This window comes from Muntiacus reevesi, chromosome 2, assembly GCF_963930625.1.
Source record: "Muntiacus reevesi chromosome 2, mMunRee1.1, whole genome shotgun sequence".
NCBI classification, from domain to species: domain Eukaryota; kingdom Metazoa; phylum Chordata; class Mammalia; order Artiodactyla; family Cervidae; genus Muntiacus; species Muntiacus reevesi.
Genome location: NC_089250.1, coordinates 8,451,801 through 8,465,920, shown reverse-complemented (window position 1 = coordinate 8,465,920; position 14,120 = coordinate 8,451,801). Strand labels below are relative to the sequence as shown.

At 40.6% G+C, this 14,120-nt stretch overlaps 1 protein-coding gene across 1 annotated transcript in view; it reads right to left on the bottom strand.

Moving 5' to 3' along the window:
- The window catches only part of MACROD2 (mono-ADP ribosylhydrolase 2), a 2,149,518-nt gene that overhangs the window by 769,282 nt on the left and 1,366,116 nt on the right, over nucleotides 1-14,120 (bottom strand). The window lies entirely within an intron of this gene.

Genomic DNA, 14,120 nt, shown 5'->3' with positions numbered 1-14,120 from the left:
GGAAGACCCAGAGGGATCGGGTGGAGAGGGGGTTGGAGGGGGGATCGGGATGGGGAATACATGTAGATCCATGACTGATTCATGTCAATGCATGGCAAAAACCACTACAACACTGTAAAGTAACTAGCCTCCAACTAATAAAAATAAATGGAAAAAAAAATAAGCAGGGTGATAACATACCGCCTTGAAGTACTCCTTTCCCGATTTGGAAACAGTCTGTTGTTCCATGTCTAGTCCTAACTATTGCTTCTTGACCTGCATACGGATTTATCAGGAGGCAGGTAAGATGGTTTGGTATTCCCATCTCTTTAAGAATTTTCCACAGTTTGTTGTGCTCCACATAGCCAAAGGATTTGGCATAGCCAATAAAGCAGAAGTAGGTGTTTTCTGGAACACTCTTGCTTTTTTGATTATCCAGTGGAGGTTGGCAATTTGATCTCTGGTTCCTTTGCCTTTTCTAAAGCCAGCTTGAACATCTGGATGTTCTCATTTCATGTGCTGTTGAAGCCTGGTTTGGAGAAGTTTGAGCATTACTTTGCTGGCGTGTGAGATGAGTGCAATTGTGTGGTTGTCTGAACATTCTTTGGCATTGCCTTTTTTTGGGATTGGAATGAAAATTGACATTTTCCAGTCCTGTGGTCACTGCTGAGTTCTCCAAATTTGCTGGCATATTGTACAGGAGGTGGTAATCAAAGCCATCTTCAAGAAAAAGAAATGCAAAAAGGCAAAATGGTTCTCTGTGAGGCCTTACAAATAGCTTAGAAAAGAAGAGAATCAAAAGGCAAAGGAGAAAAGGAAAGATATACCTATCTTAATACAGGGTTCTAAAGAATAGCAGGGGGAGATAAGAAAGCTTTTTAAGTGAACAACGCAAAGAAATAGAAAGAAACATAGAATGGGAAAGACTAGAGATCTCTTCAAGAAAATCGGAAATACCAAGGGAATATTACAGGCAAAGATGGGCATAATAAAGGCAGAGATATAAAGATGAGGTGGTAAGAATACATGAAAAACTATACAAAAAAGATCTTAATGACCCAGATAACCATGATGGTATGATCACTCACTTAGAGCCAGACATCATGGAGTGTGAAGTCAAGAAGGCCCTTAGGAAACACCACTACAAACAAAGCTAATGGAGGTGATGGATTTCCACCCATACTATTTCAAATTCTAAAAGAGTTACGCTGTAAAAGTGCTGTACTCAGTATGCCAGCAAATTCGGAAACCTCAGCAGTGGCCACAGGACTGGAAAAGGTCAGTTTTCATTCCAATCCCAAAGAAAGGCAATGCCAAAGAATGTTCAAACTATCTCACGATTGCACTCATCTCAAATGCCAGCAAAATTCTCCAAGCTAAGCTTCAATATCACATGAAATGAGAACTTCCAGATGTTTAAGCTGGATTTCAAAGAGAAAGAGGAGCTAGAGATCAAATTGCCAACATCCATTGGATCATAGAAAAAGCAATAGAATTCCAGAAAAAACATCTACTTCTGCTTCACTGACTATGCTAAAGCCTTTGACTGTGTGGATGATAACGAACTGTGGAAAATTCTTAAGGACATGTGAACACCAGACCACCTCACCTGCCTCCTGAGAAACCTGTGTGCAGCTCAAGAAGCAGTAGTTAGAACTGAACATGGAACAAAAGACTGGTTCCAAATTGGGAAAGGAATATATCAAGACTATGTATTAACACCCTGTTTATTCAATTTATATGCAGAGTATATCATGCGAAATGCTGGGGTGGATGAAGCACAAGCTCAAATTTAAGATTGCCGGGAGAAATATCAATAACCTCAGATATGTGGATGACACCACACTTATTACAGAATGAGTAGAGGAACTAAAGAGCCTCTTGATGAAAGATGAGAGTGAAAGAGCTGGCTTAAAACTCAACATTCAAAAAACTAAGATCATGGCCTCTGGTCCCAACACTTCATGGCAATTAGATGAATAAACAATGGAAACAGTGAGGGACTGTATTCTGTGCTCCAAAATCACAGCAGTTGGTGACTGCAGGCATGAAATTATAAGAGGCCTGCTCCTTGGAAGTAGGCCTCTTATAATGACAAACTCAGATAGCATATTTAAAAGCAGAGATATTACTTTGCTAACAAAGGTCCATCTAGTCAAAGCTACGGTTTTTCCAGTAGTCATGTATGGATGTGAGAGTTGGACTGTAAAGAAAGTTGAGTACCAAAGAATTGATGCTTTTGAACTGTGGTGTTGGAGAAGACTCTTGAGAGTCCCTTGGACTGCAAGGAGATCCAACCAGTCCATCCTAAAGGAAATCAGTCCTGAATATTCATTGGAAGGACTGATGCTGAAGCTGAAGCTCCAAAACTTTGGCCACCTGATGCGAAGTGATGACTCATTAGAAAAGACCCTGACACTGGGAAAGATTGGAGGCAGGAAGAGAAGGGATTACAGAGAATGAGATGGTTGGATGGCATCACCAACTGAATGGACATGAGTTTGGTCAGGCTTTGGGTGATGGTGAATTTCAGGGAAGTCTGGCATACTATAGTCCATGGAGTCGCAAATGGACATGACTAGCTACCAAACAATTTCAAATGTAGAAAACATGCATCAGGTAACTTGTTTCAAGGAACACTATTTAGAAAATCTTGAGAGAGTCAATTTCTAGTCAGGTTAATAAGAAGTCTGGGGTCCCCAAGGAGGAAAAAGGGGTCTGGAGCTCTCAAGGAGGAGATAGGAGTCTGGAATTCTCAAGCAGGAAAGGACAAATGTTTTTGCTCTACATTCATTCAGTTCAGTTCAGTTCTGTTGCTCAGTCATGTCCGACTCTGTAACCCCATGAACTGCAGCATGCCAGGCCTCCCTGTCCATCACCAACTCCCAGAGTTTACTCAAACTCACGTCCATCGAGTCAGTGATACCATTCAGCCATCTCATCCTCTGCTGGCACCTTCTCCTCCTGCCCCCAATCACTCCCAGCATCAGGGTCTTTTCCAATGAGTCAACTCTTCGCATCAGGTGGCCAAAGTATTGGAGTTTCACCTTCAGCATCAGTCCTTCCAATGAAAACCTAGGACTGATCTGCTTTAGGATGGACTGGTTGGATCTCCTTGCAGTCCAAGGGACTCTCAAGAGTCTTCTCCAACACCACAGTTCAAAATCATCAATTCTTCGGTGCTCAGCTTTCTTCACAGTCCAACACTCACATCCATACATGACCACTGGAAAAACCATAGCCTTGACTAGATGAACCTTTTTTGGCAAAATAATGTCTCTGCTTTTTAGTATGTTGTCTAGGTTGGTCATAACTTTCCTTCCAAGGAGTAAGTGTCTTTTAATTTCATGGCTGCAGTCACCATCTGCAGTGATTTTGGAGCCCCCCAAAATAAAGTCTGACACTGTTTCCACTGTCTCCCCATCTATTTCCCATGAAGCAATGGGACCAGATGCCATGATCTTAGTTTTCTGAATGTTGAGCTTTAAGCCAACTTTTTCACTCTCCTCTTCCACTTTCATCCAGAGGCTCTTTAGTTCCTCTTCACTATCTGCCATAAGGTTGGTGTCATCTGCATATCTGAGGTTATTGATATTTCTCCCGGCAATCTTGATTGCAGCTTGTGCTTCTTCCAGCCCAGCGTTTCTCATGATTTATTTTACATATAAGTTAAATAAGCAGGGTGACAATATACAGCCTTGATGTTCTCCTTTTCCTATTTGGAACCAGTCTGTTGTTCCATGTTCAGTTCTAACTGTTGCTTCCTGACCTGCATACAGGTTTCTCAAGAGGCAGGTCAGGTGGTCTGGTATTCCTGTCTCCTTCAGAATTTTCCACAGTTTATTGTGATCCACATAGTCAGCTCTTTGGCATAGTCAATAAAGCAAAAATAGATGTTTTTCTGGAACTCTCTTGCTTTTATGATGATTCCTTAGTAAGGATTATATAACAATAATGTATGCTGCTTGAGGACATGTTTCTCCTTCCTGAAAACCTTCTGACTCATCCTATTATCTTAAAATGTATATTGTGGGAGTGGGTCTAGTAAGATCTTTACAACCTTGAGACATTCTTTTGATTAATGTAATAACCAATTAAAAATGTGTGTAACTCCCTGACTACCATTAGCAAGGGGTCACTCTCTGTCCCCCTTCTGATGCCTGTGTCAGAAGCTTTCTCTGTGTCTTTTCCTACTTAAATAAAACTCCACTACATAAAAGCTCTTGAGTGATCAGGCCTGGTCCCTCGTCAGGAAGCTAAATCTTCTTCGGAGATCAAGAATCCAACATGACTCACTGTAAGCTATCAGTCTCACAATATCAGTTTTTGACTCACAATTTAAGAATATCCTCACAAGCTGTCCAGGTCTTCCCAGGTGGCTCAGTGGTAAAGAATCTGCCTGCCAATGCAGGAAAAGCAGGTGTCTGGGTTTGATCCCTTGGTCAGGAAGATCCCTTGGAGAAGGAAATGGCAACCCACTCCAATATCTTGCCTAGAAAATCTCATGAACAGAGGAGCCTGGTGGGTACAGTCCAGGAGGTCTCAAAGAGTCAGACATGACTTAGCTACTGGGCATGCATGCAGGCAAAATGCTGTCTACATTTACACAGATATTTAAAATGAAGGTTTCTGGTATAATACACATTTAAATGAATTTAATTCATGATATTTTGATGAACACATATTCACACCAATCTACACAGTACTCAAATCCTGATATGTGATCCTATATGAGATCAAGAATTTTTCATTTCCTATCTGAGGAAACACCAATTTGCATTTATGATTAAAGGTTATGGGAACATTTAACATCAAGCTGGCTTTCTGCTTCCACTCATCACTTCCTCCCATTTCCCTACAGCCAGGGAAGAACCAAAAGTTAACTCTATTTATGGAAGTATATCTGCAATTGAAAAAAAACCACACAATTGAAAGTCAAATATAAATGCGTTTGACTGTTATCTTTACCTGAGTCTTTCCAGCCCTACCAGCCTGTCTAAATGAGGGTGACATTGGGGAACCTTTCCATTATGATCATGACAGGCTTATTGAAAGCCAGCATCCAAAGCCATAATGGTACAGAAGGAGATGCCAAATCAAGGAGTACCATGTTTCTGGCAGCCAAAAGGAATTCTCTCTCTATTCTGTTAGCTAACCAGATATCCAAGTTAACCAAAGTCAGTTTCATTAGACTTATCCTTACCTATACTTTTTAAATTCAGGGCTGAAAATCATATATGTAATGCACAGTGAAGTCCTAGTTCAACCTCAGCTATTAGCAACTGGAAACCTATCTCAAGATGGTGGAGGGTGGCAGCGAGGCTGTAAAGGAAATGCATTTACCATATAACATCTTGTTCCAGCCAAGAAGAGATCCTTCAAAGAAACCCCCAGCCAAAGGAAGCAAATTCTTACTTTTAAATTCAAAGCTTTTCTTCTTTGACCATTTCACTCGCTCTTATTAAGACTTACTATTTTACCATGTTTTTTTAATGTTTGATCCAAGAAAGAAATTGCTTGAACTACAAATTCCCCGTGCCTCCCCAAAAAAGGTGGAGAAAAATTGAAAAAGCTGAATATCTCTACAAAAAAAAAAAAAAAAAAAAGCAGAAAGAACAATGTGCTAGTTTACTTTAGTAGCAACATATGGCCCACAAGTTAAACTCCAGACATAAAAGAAAGACACGAAAAACTTCAGGAGACAAGAAAGAGTAAAAAAACTTAGAGCAAATAAACTGAAAAAAGAGGATTATATTTCTTGGTTCTTTCATGGGGGCACTATTGAATTGAATGAGTTGACACAAACATTCAATTAGTTTAAAATGTTTTTAAAATAAAACACACTGGGTGGTTTCTGAAAGAAATGGAAAGGCCAACTAAAAAAAATTATCTGGGTTTGTGTCAAAATTCTCCAGAGCCCATGGTGTCTTTCCCATGAAGGAAATTACTCCATTTTCTAAAACTGAAAACATGTCAGTCAACTGATTAGAAAAAGCAGAAGCATATTTTTTTCATTTTGTATTTTAAAGTTGATATTCTTTTCTTAAAGTGACACATCAGGCTGTGATGAGGAACGCTGAGATTGTTCCTGTAATACAATCACACCCGATAGCAATGTTTATTCTACTTCTAAAATCTGAGTGCTTTTAATAAACATAAAAATCTCTTGCTCATGCTGAAGGCAGCACTCACTGCTCCTGTAACAGATCAAATCTCAATGGTTTCATACAGACATGCTTGCTTCCTATATTGTTAGCATGCTGATGTTAAAATCCAATTATGTGTGTGGGGGCAGGAGGCCTCCCCAGCTGTATGGCTCTCCTCAGAGACACAGACGCTTCCCCCGTGCACCTGGTCTCCTTCAACAAAGAGGCCCAAGGATGCCTTCAGGATAGGCTTCATCCCAGCGAGCTAGGAGAGGGAAAGAGCATGGAGTAGCAAGCAGGCAGGTTGTCACAGCCAGATCCAAAAGGGGCATGAGTCATTTCCACCCCCGTTTCACTGGCCAGGACAGTCACACATTGTCATCTAAAATAACATATGCCATCCAACACGGTCTAGTTGGAGGCCAAGGAATGGAAACGGGCTGGGTGAGCACATGATTAGGCTTTGCCATACTCCCCAAGAAAATCCTAACAAATTCTCCAAGAAAGTCCCCCTATAGGGCCCATGTATTAATGCCCCTTTGGGAGTGCAGAGTTTCAGTTTTGCAAGAGGTGCTGCTGCTGCTGCTGCTGCTAGGTTGCTTCAGTCGTGTCCGACTCTGTGTGACCCCATAGACGGCAGCCCACCAGGCTCTGCCGTCCCTGGGACTCTCCAGGCAAGAACACTGGAGTGGGCTGCTATTTCCTTCTCCAATACTTGAAAGTGAAAAGTGAAAGTGAAGTCACTCAGTCGTGCCCGACTCTTAGCAACCCCATGGACTGCAGCCCACCAGGCTCCCCCATCCATGGGATTTTCCAGGCAAGAGTACTGGAGTGGGATGCCATTGCCTTCTCCATTGCAAGATGTGAGAGTTCTAGAAATTTGCCTCCCAACAATGTAACACTTAACAATGGTAAAGACAGTAAGTTTCATGTATGTGTATTTTTTTTAAACCCATAATTAAAAGAAAAAACTTTCTTAAATGGTCAAAATGATTTTTTTAAAAAAAGCTCATGGTTTAGAGTATATACTTTGTATATCCCTACCAGGCAAGAAGATCCATTCATTCATTCAGCATAGATTTACTGTGTGTGCGTGCTAAGGCGCTTCAGTCATGTCCAACTTTGAGACCCTATGGACTGTAGCCCACCAGGCTCCTCTGTCCAAGGGATTCTCCAGGCAAGAATACTAGAGTGGGTTTCTGTGCCCTCCTCCAGGGGATCTTCCTGACTGAGGGATCAAACCCATGTCTCTTATGTCTCCTGCATGGCCAGGCAGCTTCTTTACCAGTAGGACCACCGGGGGTGCCTGCTATATGCCAGAAGCAATTTAAGTAAGAAGACATACGGATTTAAAAAAAAATAAAATCCTCTCCTGCATAGAGATTGCTTTTTAATGGTGAGAGATAAAACAACAAACAAAATTAAACAGGTAAACTTTGTAGTATAATAGAAGCGATCAGAACCAGGAGAAAAATATAAAAGAGAAAAAAGAGGCAAAGTGTGCCAGTGCATGATGGCATGTTTACGGCTTTGAGTATAGTAGTCAGACTTAACAGGAAGTGACTGATGGTGTGTACCATAAGAAAATGTAGTCAGGCATTCATTAGATGGATGATTTGATTTAAATTTTTGATTTAATTTTTAAATTTTTATCAAATTTTAAATCAAAATTTTTAATTTGATTTAAATTTTTCCCAATATAATTTTATACAACCCTGAATATGACTTAAAAAAACATAAGCACTTCTCTGAGATTTTGGAAACACTTTTTCTCCTGTAGCAACCCAGGTGATAATCCACTGGCCAGTAAAATAAGAATGAAGTGCTTATAGTTCCATCTCCATTAAGTAAAAGCAAAGAACTTTTATTCAGAAAGACAAGTAATGTAGCAAGTTAACAGAAAAAACAAGTTAACTTTTAACAAGTAGTCTAACTGAATCTTTTGATGTGTGAAAGTTACTCAAGTTAAGGGAAGTTAGTCTTGACTGATGAGACTATAAAAATAGTCTCAGAACAAGTGGATAACTTGGCTTAAATGGATTATTTAAGCCAAATCATTTTTGAGAAATAAGTTTAAGTATGTAGGGAGATTCAAGTTGCAAACTACTTGTAGCCTTGAAAGACTTTTAAAATGACCAAGACAGAGTCAATGTGCACAGCATTGATCCAAAAGAGAGTTGTCACGGCAGTGATCGAAGAGCTGATGAAATTTCCTGAGTTCTCTTGGCCTAGACCTTTGCTTTTCTGTCTGGTTCCTGGCCCTGTGCTTAGCTGCCCAAGTCAGCTTTGCCCCTTTTGCTTTGAATGTTTGGTTCCCTGTCCCAGAGATTTCAGGCTGTGGATGCCCCATCGATTCCCCTGACTCACTGTTTCACAGTGTTCTATCTCTGCCAGGCTCCATTGTGGTTGGTCATGGGACTAAAACTTAAGATGATCAACATACATGGAGAGAGTTAACCAGTGTTAATATAAGCTCCCTGGACAGGATTTATTATGCGTTTATATTGAAGTCCTTTCTAAGAGATGATTTCTCTCTTCAGATACTCTCAAGGAGATGCACCAAATCACTAAGCAAGCAAAGAGAACATATTTCTCTCCAGCCCCTTCCATGACAATGGATGGTCTTCAACTCCCAGCCCAGCCAGATCCAGGCAAGAAGAATAGAAGGAGCTAGTTTAGATCACTGGGCTCAACAGCATGTGAACTTTGCTGCTGTACACTGTATGACTTTAAGAATAAATTTATTTATTATTTGGAAATCTGCCTCTTTCCTAATACTCCAGTTCTAGTCAGTGAGGAGCTGCTTCAGTTTCCTAAACTCAAAATCCAGTCCCAGATCACACTTTCTCAAAGACAAGGGTCTCGCCTCCTTCTCAGCAGTACTCCCAGGAAGAGGGAACGGAGATTCTGTTCCCGCAATGTAACCCAGCATTTAAAGATCTCTAGTTAGCCCATATTTCATGAATTTTGGTCGCAAGTGGCACCTTGTCCTGTTTGGAGCTCTTGCAGAGCTTCTAAGTGGCAAACATCTGCATGGCTGGCTACCTGTACATCATCTCCAGGAATCAAACTCCTCCTGTCTGGCTATGCACTCTCTCAACTGTTGATACCTGACCTGTGAACAGTCTGGATCTGTGGACATTCAGAATGGCTCATTGTACCATTTCCTGAGCAGCAACTTGTCAAAGAAGCAGCAGATCTAACCTTACAGAGACTACAGGGAGCTATGGATCACCTAGAGCAGTACCGTCCAATGTGATGAGCATCAACAGTGGGCAGTTACTGAAATGTGATTTTAAGTTCAATAACATTTAAAAATTCAATTTCTTAGCTTTACCAGTGACATTCCAAGTTCTCAATGTCACAAGTGTCTACTTGGCCAGCATAGAGCATATTTCCATCATCTGCTGGATGGCATTGATCTAGAGACTGGGAATGAGATGTCAAAGGTCAAGGATTTGGCCAAGAGGAGTCAGTACTGATTCATTCATGCAACTGAACAATGTGTACTGAGCTGTGCTGATCATAGAGCAAATGCAACTATATTCTAAAAGACTTAAAGCATGTTATGAAGGACGTAGATAATTAAGGAAGGGATCTTTGCCTATTGTGCTCATTGATAAATACAGGAACCTAGGACAGTGACTGAAAACACTGAAGAAGTGCACTAAATACATACTGAATGAATGAACAGACACAGTTAATTATAACAGAATCAGGACTTCCCCAGTGGTCCAGTGGCTAAGACTCCACACTCCCAATGCAGGAGCCCTGGGGCAAGTAAATACCCCACGTGTCCCAGTGAAGACCAAAGGTCCTGTGTGACAACCTGAAGACCCAGCACAGCCAAATGAAGAAACAAAATAAATTAAAAAAATAATAATAACAGAATCATCATGGAGGGATGGGAATAACTTTCTAGGCTCCATTATAGGTCAAATTAAATAACATACTAAGAATTCCAATCCTTTTTCTATGGTTGCCAATTTTCTAGTCACTAATTCCACATCTTGGGCCAAGAAGGGTGAACAAACAGATAGGACCATTGTGGTTACAAAACTAGATCAGTCACATTGCAGTTGAATAAGCAGGCACAGAGATGTAGAAATCAGCGCTCCGGGAGTCTAGCTGCCAAGGCTGATGCTTTCTGGAAGTACACACACTGAAAGTTTCTACAGAAAACACACCGAGACTCAGAGCTTAGGGCGGACTGGTCCCTGCTGCCGCTCCATCTGAGCGGCCCACCCCTGAGTGCTCTATCGGTGTCTCTAACACGAGCAGCACGTGCTCTGTCCCCGCGCCTGGGGCATAGGAGAGCTTCTCTGGTCCTTCCAGTGACCCACAACTGTACATGCAAAACTGGTCATTGCCTCTTCTCATCTCTGCCTTACCCACACCTTCTCAGCCTGGCTTTCCCACCCTTACAGAGCATCCAGATTGAGGAGTACCAAGAGGAAGAGGACAAGAAAAAAAAAGAAGAAGAAACATAAGAAACATTAGCGGTAAGGGGTCTCTGAAGTGGGAGAAAGGCTGGCACTTGGATATGAAAAGGAGAAAGGGAAGGATTGGGAATTAAACTTAGCTTTTCATCAGTGAATCTGGATTTGTATTTGGAATATAATGTGAATTTTATGCTATCACCCAATTCATTTTAGAAAAATCTCATTTAAACTATGGAGAAGGCAATGGTACCCCACTCCAGTACTCTTGCCTGGAAAATCCCATGGACAGAGGAGCCTGGTACGCTGCGGTCCATGGGGTCCCTAAGAGTCAGACATGACTGAGCAACTTCACTTTCACTTTTCACTTGCATGTATTGGAGAAGGAAAAGGCAACCCACTCCAGTGTTCTTCCCTGGAGAATCCCAGGGATGGGGGAGCCTGGTGGGCTGCCGTCTATGGGGTCACACAGAGTCGGACAAGACTGAAGTGACTTAGTAGCAGCAGCATTTAAAGTATACATATTGAGATAACTGAAACTTCAGGAGCCAATTTAGACTGCAGATTCCAACCCCATTTCTACATTTTTTTTTTTTGTACATTGATAAAGAGAAAATGAATGGAAGTGTGGCTACTCCTGTACCTGCCTTGATCTGTCTGATGAAGTCATATTTTCAGGGGTTAAGTAGACTGGATCAAACCAAACAGAGCACACAACTCAATATTAGAGTTTGATGACATGACGGATGCTACAGTGGATCTCCCTCATAGTCTAAATGCACGGCTGTTCAGCTTTTTAGATAGTGGTTACCCTGGGGTCTTTGAATGAAAATCTGGAGCTTTTAGGAAAAATAATGAATGTTTGTTAAAGTTACTTGGTATTCTTCTTAGAAATGATCAACGAATTCTCACATATATTAAAGTACTGAACTAGGAGACAAGATACCTGGTTTCTGTCTTCATCCCAGCACTAACTAGATGGATCATTTACTTCCATTGGTCTCTGTTTTCTTTTATGTGATATTGAAGTTTGGAAGTGAGTTAGAGTTAGAGTTGAAAAAGGGAAAGAAATTGAGAGAAAGAGAAAGACACGTAGAGAGAATACTACTGATTGTCAAAGTATTAGATAAACAATGTGTTTTAATGAAAACATCTCCTGAATCAATGCCCTATTTATGTCTGGCCAAACAACTCAAATAAACATGCTATTCCAACATTTTTATCCAGTAGATCAATTTTTCATCCTCAATCAGGTTGACACCATCTTCAGAAATTGCTTGCAGTAGGCACTTTGCTTTCCTTTGGTTACAGAAGGGTTTAAAGTAGTCCAACAAATGAACACACAAAGTGTCAAAATAATGCTGCAACAGAAGCACGCACAAGTCAAGCAGCATCAGATGTGCTTGCAAAACTGTGGCCCTAATTCACCCTGATGTGAGTGGGAGGCCTGGCTGATCCATGGCTACATGAGGAATTCTGACAACATGCCTTTGCATCGTATCATACATGCTGCAGTTCCTAGGTGCATCTGAGTTAGCACCGAGGCAATCCTTTCAATTTCCGAAGCACTTGCTAATCATTAATGATTTAAGCCTTACAACATCCCTCCAAGGGAGGTCAGTAGCAAAATACCAGGAGCACAGATGAAGAAACAAGAGGAAGATGTTAAATGATGTGGTAGAGACTGCAAAGAGAAAAGGCGGTACTAAAGTAAGAGCCCCCACCCTTCAAACATATATCAAAGTGGGTAGGTGGTCAAAATGAGGTTACATCTATTCCCTCACCACCAATAAAGCTCAGTCCTCCAGAAACTTCTTCCTGTCTCCACTCTTTTCTTGACATCTCCTTCACCCTTTTAATGTCTGACATCATGTTTTCATGATGTTAATGTGATTTAGTCCTCAGCTATTTGCAACACAATCAAATATCCTTGGCTGTCATCTAACATAAGTTAATAAAAAGACCCTCCTTAAGTGAAGGGGGGAAAAAACAGTAACATAAACTATTTCCTTAGCTTGCCCCCATCACATACAATTCTGTCCATTATTTTAAGGATTCCATATCTCCATTGATTTTCATAATAGATTCCCTGAGACTCAACTTCATACTACAAAAATCTGCCTACTCTCCTAGGGGCTCCATCCCCATACCACACAGTCTGCTGATGACATAGATACTTTAAAACCCTAAATTCAGAGTCTCAGCTCTGGGCCTTCCCTGGTGGTCCAGTGGTTAAGACTTTGCCTTCCAGTGCAGGGGGTACAGGTTCAATCCCTGGTCAGGGAGCTAACATCCCACGTGTGCCTTGGAGTCAAGAAACCAACACGTAAAAACAAAAGTGTTATTGTAATAAATTCAACAAGGATTTTAAAAATGGTTCACATCAAAAAAAAAAAATCTTTAAAAAAAAGAATCTCAGTTATGATTTCTGGAGATCATTTGCCTAGCTATATCTGTGCAACTTAGTTTCTGCATGAAAAATGTATTTTGAAAAGGCTATATGTTCACCATCATTTTATAAATTATATGACATGTTTCTATTGATTTACATTATAATATAATTGATGTTGTACCTTTAGGGTAGAACCATATCAAACTGTCAATCACTCTTAATGCCTTAATTTTAAATTTATATACTTTTTCTTCTTCCCTTTGTTCCCCACCCGGCTTAGGAAGTACCTACCAATCAATATCAGAGAAGGCTGAAATACAGTGTTTTAGAGGTGGATGGCTTTGTATACTTAAGAAATGTTTTTGTAAAGTGAATAAGCCCTGAATTCATCTTCTAGATTTGTTGCCAACATTCTTCTTAATGGATATTGAAGCCATTATTAAACAGAAAGGTTTTTTGAAGATGTCTTCAGGGCAATACATTACCAATAGTGAAGCCTAGCTATATAAAACTCTCTGGAGATTTCTTATATTCTCTCTTTGGTTGCACCTAAGTACATTTTCTCATGAGGCAGTCTTGGACTCAGCAGAATTATATCATATTAAGGTAATTTACTAGATACCACTGTATTACCTTGGTATACATTAATGGATTTTTTGAATTACTGTTTAATATAGCATGAATTGGGCTTCCTTGGTAGCTCAACGGGTAAAGAATCTGCCTGCAATGCTGGAGGCCTGGGTTCGATCCCAGGGCTGGGAAGATCCCCTGGAGAAAGGAATGACACAGTCCATGGGGTCACAAAGAGTTGAACATGACTGAGCGACTTTTACTTCACTTCATTTCATAGTATGAACTGACATTGGTGCCAACATGAATAGAACTTTGAATATTGAGTAAGAAATTTTAAAAACTTAAAAGTCACCAAAGAGCAAACCACATAATCCAAATAAGGCAAACAATTTGTTAAAACTTTTCTAACCATTTTATGTCCCAAATAAAATCTAAATGAGCTGAGTGTGGAAGTGGGGATATTTTGCAGGAAGTGCTTCATGCTATGAGTGGGGTGCAGGGTCCTTTCATGTATCATTGTAGAATGAAATAAGTGGTCTCCCCCCAAGAAAGTAAGTAGTTAGACATCTATATAAGGAACCTGATGCTGTC